The sequence below is a fragment of the Scardinius erythrophthalmus genome, assembly GCF_964197995.2.
Source record: "Scardinius erythrophthalmus genome assembly, chromosome: 3".
Lineage (NCBI taxonomy): Eukaryota > Metazoa > Chordata > Actinopteri > Cypriniformes > Leuciscidae > Scardinius > Scardinius erythrophthalmus.
The window spans coordinates 15,247,887-15,258,405 of record NC_138223.1 but is presented as its reverse complement, the minus strand read 5'-3'; the positions used below and the strand labels follow the sequence as shown (position 1 = coordinate 15,258,405).

The 10,519-nt window shown below is 34.9% G+C and overlaps 1 protein-coding gene across 1 annotated transcript in view; it reads left to right on the top strand.

Moving 5' to 3' along the window:
- Window positions 1-2,053: 2,053 nt before the first annotated feature.
- Window positions 2,054-10,519, top strand: part of ptprdb (protein tyrosine phosphatase receptor type Db) — a 62,112-nt gene continuing 53,646 nt past the window's right edge. The window contains exon 1 of the mRNA XM_081362476.1: window positions 2,054-2,339. The gene's annotated coding sequence lies outside the window, so the exon portion shown is untranslated. The remainder of the gene's footprint in view (window positions 2,340-10,519) is intronic.

The following is a 10,519-nucleotide window of genomic DNA, read 5'->3' as shown; positions in this document are numbered from 1 at the left end:
CGATTTTTGTCGTTGTTCTCTGTACTGACAGCACTCCAAATGTACAAAAAAATTAGCTCAATGTTAAAATTGACCGGAGTTCTCCTTTAATAATTTTTTACTTTACAGTAAATCTCTTTTTGGCCACTTTACATGTAAAAAAAAACCTGCTTAATAATTATGCAAACCTGAATATAAGGCGTTTTTCACTTCCAGCGTTCCATAACAATTATATATCACTTATAAATGATTAAATATAAAATGAATAATAGTTATTAAGATTGATGTGGTTTGGAATTGGTAAAATGTGCTTGGAGAAAAAATATGATTAGAATATTAACTTGCATAATAGTTATGCATGCATGCATGCACTGTGTGTGTGTGTGTGTGTGTGTGTGTGTGTGTGTGTGTGTGTGTGTATACAGTGCAATGCATAAGTTAATACACCCATGCTAAAGTTGACTAAAAAGAGGAATGAAAAATCATATTTTGGAAATTGAACTTAATGCCTTAATTTAAAAAATTAGGAAAAATCCAACCTTTTAGGACACCTATTTTCTTTGTGAATGAATAATGTATCGTAAATAAATAAATGTTCTTCAAATACTGTACATGGTGCATAAGTGTGTACACCCCTATGTTAAATTCCCTTAGAGGCAGGCAGATTTTTATTTTTAAGTATTTTTTTTTTAAATTAATTTTTAGGATACTATGCATCCTGATAAAGTTCCCTTGGCCTTTGGAATTAAAATAGCCCCACATCATCACATATAGCCTTCACCACACCTAGAGATTGGCATGGTTTTATTTCAGTTAGCCTAAAAGCTAGTTTGATTTGCATTGAGAGATGATCTTATGGAAAGTACCCCATGCCAATCTCTAGGTATGGTGAAGGCTATATGTGATGATGTGGGGCTATTTTAATTCCAAAGGCCAAGGGAACTTTATCAGGATGCATAGTATCCTAAAAATTAATAAAATAAAAAAATACTTAAAAATAAAAATCTGCCTGCCTCTATGGGAATTTAACATAGGGGTGTACACACTTATGCACCATGTATTTTAAGGAAGAACATTTATTTATTTACGATACATTATTCATTCACAAAGAAAATTGGTGTCCTTAAAGGTTGGATTTCTCCTAATTTTTTAAATTAAGGCATTAAGTTCAATTTCCAAAAGATGATTTTTTATTCCTCTTTTTAGTCAAGTTTAGCATGGGTGTATTAACTTATGCATTGCACTGTATATATATATATATATATATATATATATATATATATATATATATATATATATATATATATATATATTACAGTTTATTTTTATAAATTCTACTTTATATTAATATTATTACAAAGACATTTTAGCTGAGCCAAGTGCTAGTTGTCATGCTGCATGATAAAGGTGTCACAAGGCCTATATCTAAGTTTTGAGCGTGCTGGTTGGTACAGGTTGTCAAATGTGTTTTACATTTACACACATAATTAAAATATTTTCTGTTTTAAAATTGTTTTACTTTTATATTTTCCTGAAAAGCCTGTAATAGGCCATTTCATGCAGGGAGGATCAATTGTGACAACTTACCCCTTCTTATTTTGGTAGCCATATGCCTAAACAGAACTTAAGAAAAGAAATATGTTAAAAATGACTGGAGTTAAAAGTGACAACTTACCCCAGTCTCCCAATTCAAATTATTAGCCTACATAGCCTACAGGTTACTTTAGGCTTGTGTCACACATTAATATTAGGCTATCATATAGGCTACCTTTCAAAAAGATGAATAATTCCTTTTTAATATCGGCCAACCATGTGAATTAAAACAGTGCCATGTAGGCTATGGTCTCAGTAGCCTACATCAAACTAAAAAATAAAAATAAAAACTATTCTGGATGAGTGACCTGGTTTCTGGACACTTACCTTAAGTGTCTCCGATGTGCAAATGCAATTCCTCCAAATTATTTATTTTCCCTGAACCGGAGATTCATTCCGGGGCACCTGACGTCACTCCGCCGTCGCCGCTCTGTCCTGCCTCGAGCCCGTCCCTCATATTCCGCTGTGCGTGAGTGTGTGCGTGAGTGAGTGTGTGCGCGAGCGCTTTTGTATGCCCGCGCGCTCGGCTGCACACACAGCATCAGCATCATCAAAAAGAGAGACCTGCGAGCTCTTTACGAGCGCTGGAAACACGCAGTGCTTCTGCTGCTGTTGTGCTTTTTATAGTTCAGCCCTGAACCGGTGAACATCAGAAAGGAGAGGACGGGCTTCTGGATTATATCTCTGGTGCTTATAGATGATTTCACGAAGGTACCGAGCCGGTGAGACCCGAATGAAAACCTGAACCCGACAGCGATGTTGATCAGGTAGGCGAGGAGTAAAAGCCTCATCCGCTCCCTGGTTATTATAGAGGAAATGATGAAATAATTTCATTGTTATGCTCAGTCATCCACTCGAGTCGATGAATCGATTGTCATTTTTATTTTTTAATTTTTTTAATCATTGGCAGGCTAATACAGAAGACCATATTGCATGCACATTCCCACTTTTTGTGGGTGCTGCTTTGCAAGCATATTAACATTATGATAAGGACGGAGTATTGCATCATGTTCCTAATATTTCTATTTGTCATATTGTTTTACAAAATCACAAATATATTATTATATATAAATATATATTATTCATCTATATATACACACACACACACACACACACACACACACACACACAGTATACAATATACAAGCATATGTTGTTAAATGATCATTTAGGCAATTGCAATTGTCTTTATTGTCTTAAGTGGCATGTATTTTTGTGGTGGTTTCCCCACTGCTTTTTAGATCATTCAGTGATGTTCGGGGAACCCAGTGCTCCAGGGTATTATGCTGAGCTTAAAGTATTACTGTTTGTGATGGAACGTTCTCCACGGATCATTAAAAGCATATTCTTAATGGACCAATAAACTGAATGACTCTACATTTGAACAAAGTTCACGTTGAAGGGGATTATGTGTGATGACTTTTGCTATACCTCGTAATGCTCTTAGTGTGTGTGAGAGAGACTGAAGGGGGAGCAGGGAGAGAGTGAGGGATATTATGATGTTAGGGTATTAAGGTTTGCATATGCAAGAGAAAGGAAAGGAGCGGAGAGTTTGGTGGTTGGTCTGAGGTGTAAAAGTTTGACCTGTAATGCCCAGAGCATGAGCCGTGAGAAAATGACAGATGGACGAAGAGAGAGAGAGCGAGAGAGAGAGAGAGTGATTTTCTGACTTTTGAATAATTTATTTCATTCCACCTGCAGACTAAGGGTTGCTCAGAGCACACTTGAAAACCTGCACTATTTGAAAAGCAGATTGCATCAGCTTTGGTGGCATATGGTTTATATTAATAATGTAGATATCACAGAGGCACAATCCCTGTGCTTATTGCCCAGACGTGCGTCTTTGATACCATTTATAGGTGTGGGTCTTAAGTGCTTCTGCTAGTGAAAGTTGTGCTTATGACACTGAGCTGAAAGCTAGCTGTAAAATCTCTTCCTGAAACTGGAGAAGACTTTAATAGCACTGATGTGCTCAGTGCTTAAAGCTTGATCAGCTCAAGTGTTCTGCATGTGCATTACTGTCAAAACCATATGGTTCAAGTACTTTTTGTATATGATTTCTAACCTTCTTGAGAACAGCTTGCACTCAGTAGCCATTAAATAGTGGTAAAGCTGGCCTGATGGACCAGGACAAGTATGACTGAGTTTCAAACAACTTCATGGGACTGTGACTGGCTCAATTGTTGCAATACTGTATTTATGACAGACCTGTAAGTTATGTTTGGGTATGCTTCTGTGTTTAAAGCTAAACTGTTGAGCAATAGATATACAAAAGAGTGAGGAGTCGTCAATGTGTGATGCATCCCTGCTGTTGAATACAGCTAGACGAAGCACAATGGAATAGAACAGAACTTCTGCATGCTTTTTTGTGCTTGACAGTAGAGTTTTAAAAACTGAACGCTCGTAGCGCTAGATGCTAAAAAACAGTAAGATGAATTGCAAAGAAGTCTTATCTGATGCATGTCTAATGTTGACAACAATTAAAAAAGTATAGAACAGGAGCACGTTCTGTCCGTTCACCATCTTAAAGTCAACATTACTTTGCAAACTTACTTGTGGAATGAAATATTCAGTCAGAAAATTGTATATTTGTTTCTTTTCTGTTATTTGATGTAAATTTGTAAATCTTAAAGAAGCCATAATGTTTAATATAAAAAGTATTTTTGTTGAAAAAAACAAATTTTCATGGGCCGTAAAAATGTGTCCTGTCTGTATTTGTTAAATCATATTTGTTGAGTCCTGTTTTGACTGACTACATTATTGTAATATTTGAGCATACACAGTCAGCTCACTCACAGCATGATGAGGATTACAGACAAGAGACAAGATTGTTGCTTTCAGATAAGAGACAGAATAAAGCATGGCTCTCTGGAATATTTCATTGCATTCTGTATTTAAAATGACTAATAAACTGTACAATTGACATCTGATTTCTTACATACTATAGGGCTGTCAAAAGATTAATCACGATTAATCTCATCCAAAATAAAAGTTTGTGTTTAAATAAAATGTGTGTGTACTGTGTATAATTAAATTTGTATATATAAATACACACACATGCTTGTATATATTTAAGAAAAAATTGTAATTTATATATAAAAAAATTATATTTATATATATATAATATAAATATAAATATATAATATAAATTATATATAAATATATACAGTATATGTATGCAAATATTTCTTAAATATATACATGCATGTGTGTGTATTTATATATACAAAATAATTATACACAGTACACACACATATATTATGTAAACACAAACTTTTATTTTGGATGCGATTAATTGCGATTAATCTTTTGACAGCCCTACTACATAGCTGTGCTAGTTTCTTGTTTAGAAAAATACAAAATACAGTCTGATAATTTACAGAGACGATCGTTATTGCAAAGTAAACCTCAACAGGGTGATCCGAAAGTGGGGTTTATTTTCCAGTAATGACTGGCTGACTGTACATTATCACTTACTTGTAAGTCTACGTTTTGAGCATTAACATACAGTAATTATCTAGGAGGCTATTTTTTTACTTCTCTCATGTCACATCTGTATTCAGTCATTATGCTTACCAGTTTAACATTTTTAAGGTGACGCATGTAATTTCAATGACACTATTGTCTCCAAATGGCACCGCAAAATTTTGTCTTTAAACAAGTTTTCCAAACATCTGCCATTGTTCAGAAAAACATAATTCCGGCCCAAATATATGCCATTAACAGCCATTGTTGGTATTTCGGGCTTGTCAGGAAGTAAACAGAGCAATGTTTTGAAAGCGACACAGTAAATTCATATAAATAGCTTCTAGTTGTCTGTACATTAACATTGAACAATTTACCACTTTACCTTTAAAAAAGCTCATAGTATGTGAGGTTCCATGAACTTAAAGGGAGATCTTGCAGGATGCAAGTATTTTCTAGCTTAATTTCCATAAGCTAAACATCAAAGAGTGGTGATCAAGGAGACCTTGTAGTGATGTACAATTCATCAACCAGTTTCAGATCTTTTTTTAAAAAAAATGTATGCCTCTTTTTGGATAGTGGAGCCAACTGTTACATAATCACCATGGCTTAATGTGGTAGGCAATACAAGTTATTCTGACATGTTGTTTTAATGAAACATTGCACCTGATTCACGAAACACACTGAATCGGTCTAAATCACTCATGAGTTAATGCTCATGTTCAGTTCAACAACTCTCAGTTCTTTCAAACTGGTTGTTACATGAATCAGTTTGATTCAGTGATTTGTTTACATATTTTAACATGATGTAGGAAATATATATATATATATATATATATATATATATATATATATATATATATATATGTTTCAGCTGTATATTTTTGAATATGTTAAACCAGTTAAAGAGTATTTATCATATTGACTGTAATTTTGTGTGTTTCAGTCTGTTCAGTTACACCCTAATAGTTATTGTCTTCATGCCACATAAAGGAACACACTGTTAGTAACAGCACTGTTCCTGTTGAATGGAGAAGTCTGATTCAAGGCCCATTTCTCTTTGGACCTGTTTAGAACTACTAATGATTTTACGTTACGTTTTATTTCTAGTTTTTCTGCCCACTATATGGAGATGGAAACTACCTTATGTATTATGCTTTGCATTCCATGTTCCACTGAAAACAAATATAGGAGTATAAAAAGAAGTGTAAAAGTATAAAAAGAATAAAAGTGATCAGGCACTTTAAAAAGGCTTGTTATTGATTATGGTTTGTTTTAACTTGGTGCTGCAAACCCCATTTGTAGGATATAAAACAAAATTATGGTAATCCATTTATACAAGCTGTTTGTCTTCTCAAGTATGTTTTTCCCCATATTATCTAAGAATATTTTGATCTATTCTCAAAATATGTATTTTGGGGGTGTTCAGATATTTGTTTCCTATTTGAACCATTTAGCAATAATTACATAAAAACTGAACTGAAGTTTTGAAATAAACAGGCTTTCATTTGTTTATTCACTGCAAAAAAAAAAAAAAATTCTTCCTCAGTATTTTTGTCTTGTTTTCCAAAAATAAAAATCTTAAATCAAGAAGATACATTTAAATGAGAAGCAGGAGAACCGTTTGACAGATATTGTTCTTGTTTTTTTAGCTTAAACTCACTTAATTTTGGAGATATTTTCAGAAAACAATACTTAATATCATAAGTCATTTTCCTTCTCAAGTAAATGTATCTTGATTTAAGAATGTTTAGATATTTATAATGGAAAACAGGAGAAAAATACTGAGGAAGGACATGTTTTTGCATTTGTGCATATTTGTGACTTACATACAGTATGTAAGGGATAATCTACGGCTAGCTGTGCATTGAATGCTTTTAATGTGACATGGAGACAAGGAATCGCCCGATGTTAAGTATTCAAATTGTCATTTTCCAGCATTAACAAGTTAAAGCTACAATATGCAAGAATTTTGCGAAAGAAAACCGGTGGATCCGAGCTCTCATTTTTGAACTGTTTTGTGCGTCGCGGTTGCCACGGTGAATGCGCGTTGTGCGCGACTTTTGTTTGTTTTGTTTTATTTTAATAAAGTCCCAGTCACTCCGATTCCTGTCTTCTTCCTTCCTTACTCTTGAACCTTATCACACTTTTATTTCATTAAAATTAATTAACAGCAATAAAAGTAAGGTTTAATACTACATTGGTTATCATAGATGTTACTGTATGTCGAATTCATTGTTGTGATAACGCTGCGCAATTTTGCGTGTTCTAAACAAAAGTACATTCGAACATACCCACATCATTTGCCAAAATACTGATTAATCTGTATGTATAACACATGCTATATTTATTTACATTGCCATAAACACCAGATAAACAATGTCAATAAACTAATGTTAAACACAAATCTAAAGCAATAATACTTTACTTACATAAACATAACTGAATGCTACATGTGGAAAATATAAAATTAAGCATGCTTTGTCGACAGAACCAGCTGCAATCGGTAAAGAATAATTGTGTTCCATAACGACAGCACGAAACAAGCTAACGTTTGTTGCTTGATAGACGCTACAACTACAACTTCCGCATTTGTCCAGGACTCCACGTAGTACGAGCGGAAACCGAGGGTAACGCGGATATGACGCAAGTGACTGGAATTTTATTTTTTGCAGGGTGGTAGGTAGCGGAAAACTCATTAATATTCATTAGGGAAGTCATCCCTGATTGGTGACCCCTAACCCCGCCCCTAAACCTACCTGTCACTGGGGTCTATGTGAGGACCTACCCCAGCCCTGCCCCTAAACCTACCCGTCACTGGGGTTAAGACCAATCAGGGATGACTTCCCTAATCAATATTAGTGAGTTTTCCGCTACCACCCTGCAAAAAAAAAATCGCTCCCAGCTCCCCCCTGCTCTAACGGCCCGTTTCCTTGGTTAAAATCGCAATTTTCTCACAATTTAAAAATAGTTGGAAACATTTAGGATATTGAAAGTAATCAACTTAACAAAATATATAACACTGGCCTTGAGATTTTGGGATATTTTAATGCAAAATTCTTACATATTGTACCTTTAAAGCTGTTATTTATGTTTGCTGCGCAATATTTGACTGGAAGGATAAAAATGACAGATATTTCCGTCAGTTATGGCTAGTTAGATCTAGCATTCTGCCCGCTTTAAATCAGACAGAGATATAGTAGTGTGGTAAGATTGCATTAATTTGAATGAATGAAATATTGCATTTATTTGAATACATTTATTGCATTTATTAGCGTAATCATTGATTGAGAGAGAAAGAGCGATAGATGAGACGTGAATTACCTGCATCTGTGCAGCATCTCTCTCTTCTAACAATGAAGCAGTGAGTTTAATTCCTTCAAAAACAACGAAGTTACCCCCTCGTTGCTGAGAAATAGAATGTAGCGATTATGGTTGGGTATCGTTTGAATTTGAGCAATTCTGATTCTGCTTATCGATCCCGATTCTTAACGATTTTAGATTCCAATATAAAAAAAGTCAAACATTTAGATATCAAGCATATTTATCTGTCTTTTTGCAAAACATTCTGTTGCAGCCGAATACCATGAAAAAAACTGCAGCCTAAAGACCTAATTAATAAACTATAGACAAACTAATAAAAATTATGAAAAAGAACAAATTAGCAACTGGACAAATAAATACAACTGAACAAGTTCAGGTTCAGAAATTGAAATCAAATTAAAAAGATTAATCCTTATTAAAGTTACAAAAGTTATTCAGTGAGTGAAAAATAAACTTCAAAGGCAGATTTGTAAAAACCAACAAAGTGTCTTTATAAGGTTTTTATTCTTGCAAGAAGGACCCTCTTACATACAGAGAAGAGACCAAAAGGGAATTCACATTAAAACACTTAAAGTTGCCCTAGAATGTGAAATTGAATTTATCTTGGCATAGTTAAATAACAAGAGTTCAGTACATGGACATGACATACAGTGAGTCTCAAACACCATAGTTTTCTCTTTCTTATTTAAATCTCGTTTTTGAAAAACACCCCTGAAAAACAAGCGAATCTCCACATAACACCAACTGTGACGCAACAGTTGGGATCATTAATATGTACGCCTCTAAATATTTGCATAAGCCAGCCCATGCTCAGTGCCAGGCGAAACTGCACAGCCGAATCATCGGAAGTTCTGCAGGTGAAGAAACAAGCGAGGATCATAGAGAAAATGGCAGATCTATCTATAATCTATCTATAATCGGATACCGCTACAGTTTAATTCGAAGTTGTTAGTTGCTCTGCCCGTTTCACCACGGACTGTTTTTCTAACCTGGAACAATATCAAGCAGCCAGGCTTCTCTCGGCGTCTCAAACGGACGAAGGGTGCAATTTCAACTAACGTTATATTCCCGCAAGCGGTAAGTAGTGATTTTATTAACGATAATTTACACTGTGTTATCTAGATCCAGCGCGATATTGTTTTTTCCTCGAGAGACATCGTGGCTTGCAGACGAGCGAACAAAGCATGGCAGTTGTTCAGTGTTTGGATGTAACTACAAATGAACACAAAAATATTTGTTTAGCTCCTTCATCCGAGCCTCTGGAGAACCAGTGGGTTATGTGAATTTCTGATGTGTAATTGTTCAAGTCCAGACAGATAATCTTTCTCTCAAAGTCGTTCAACACTGTTTATGCATCAGTAAATCGCGTTGCAGTGAAAAGATCTTCATTCACGCGATCAACAGGCTGTCATCTGCTCAATGCTGGAATAGATCTAAATACTTAAAAAAACTTATCATGATTCGTTAATCCCGATAGCTGTAATAGTAAAAACGTATAATCGTTGTAATAGTAAATGTTTTCCAGATAGCTCTACATGTAATGCCAGATATTTCATATGCAAGCATGTCAGCCAATCACAGCAGTGGGCGTTTACACTGAAGTCTCACAGCAGACACGCCCCTTCAAACAGAGTGTCCAGATCAGGGTATGAAATCAGGCTAGGAAATATGCCTTTTATTTCTAAATTATAACAAATTTTGATCTAATAAACATACTAACATTATAAGGGCACCCCAGGAAACATTATAAAATAATAAAATAATCCATTCTACGGCACCTTTAAAGGCCACCCATCCCCTGTGGTCGTTAGATGTGTGAGAGCTTCCTACAGTATTAGTCAGGTAAAACAGCTCCTTACATGGTATTCTGTTATCTGCACATGTGGCACTAACAAAAAAAAAAAAGAAAAAAAGATGCACATAGATTGCTCAAGGCTGAGCCACCAAACATGTTTTTCACCTGTCTGGTTTAATTTCCCTAATATTGGACAAAACAAATTCTAATACTTACCATGTTAAAATGTCCATCACATTTATTTAATTCATTTAACAGTAATGACACAGACAGCAGCAGGTTTAGTAGCCTGCTGTAACTTTAAGACAATGCACAGTAGGGATGTTGCGGTGACGGATTTTTTCCACCGGTTAATCGACGTGT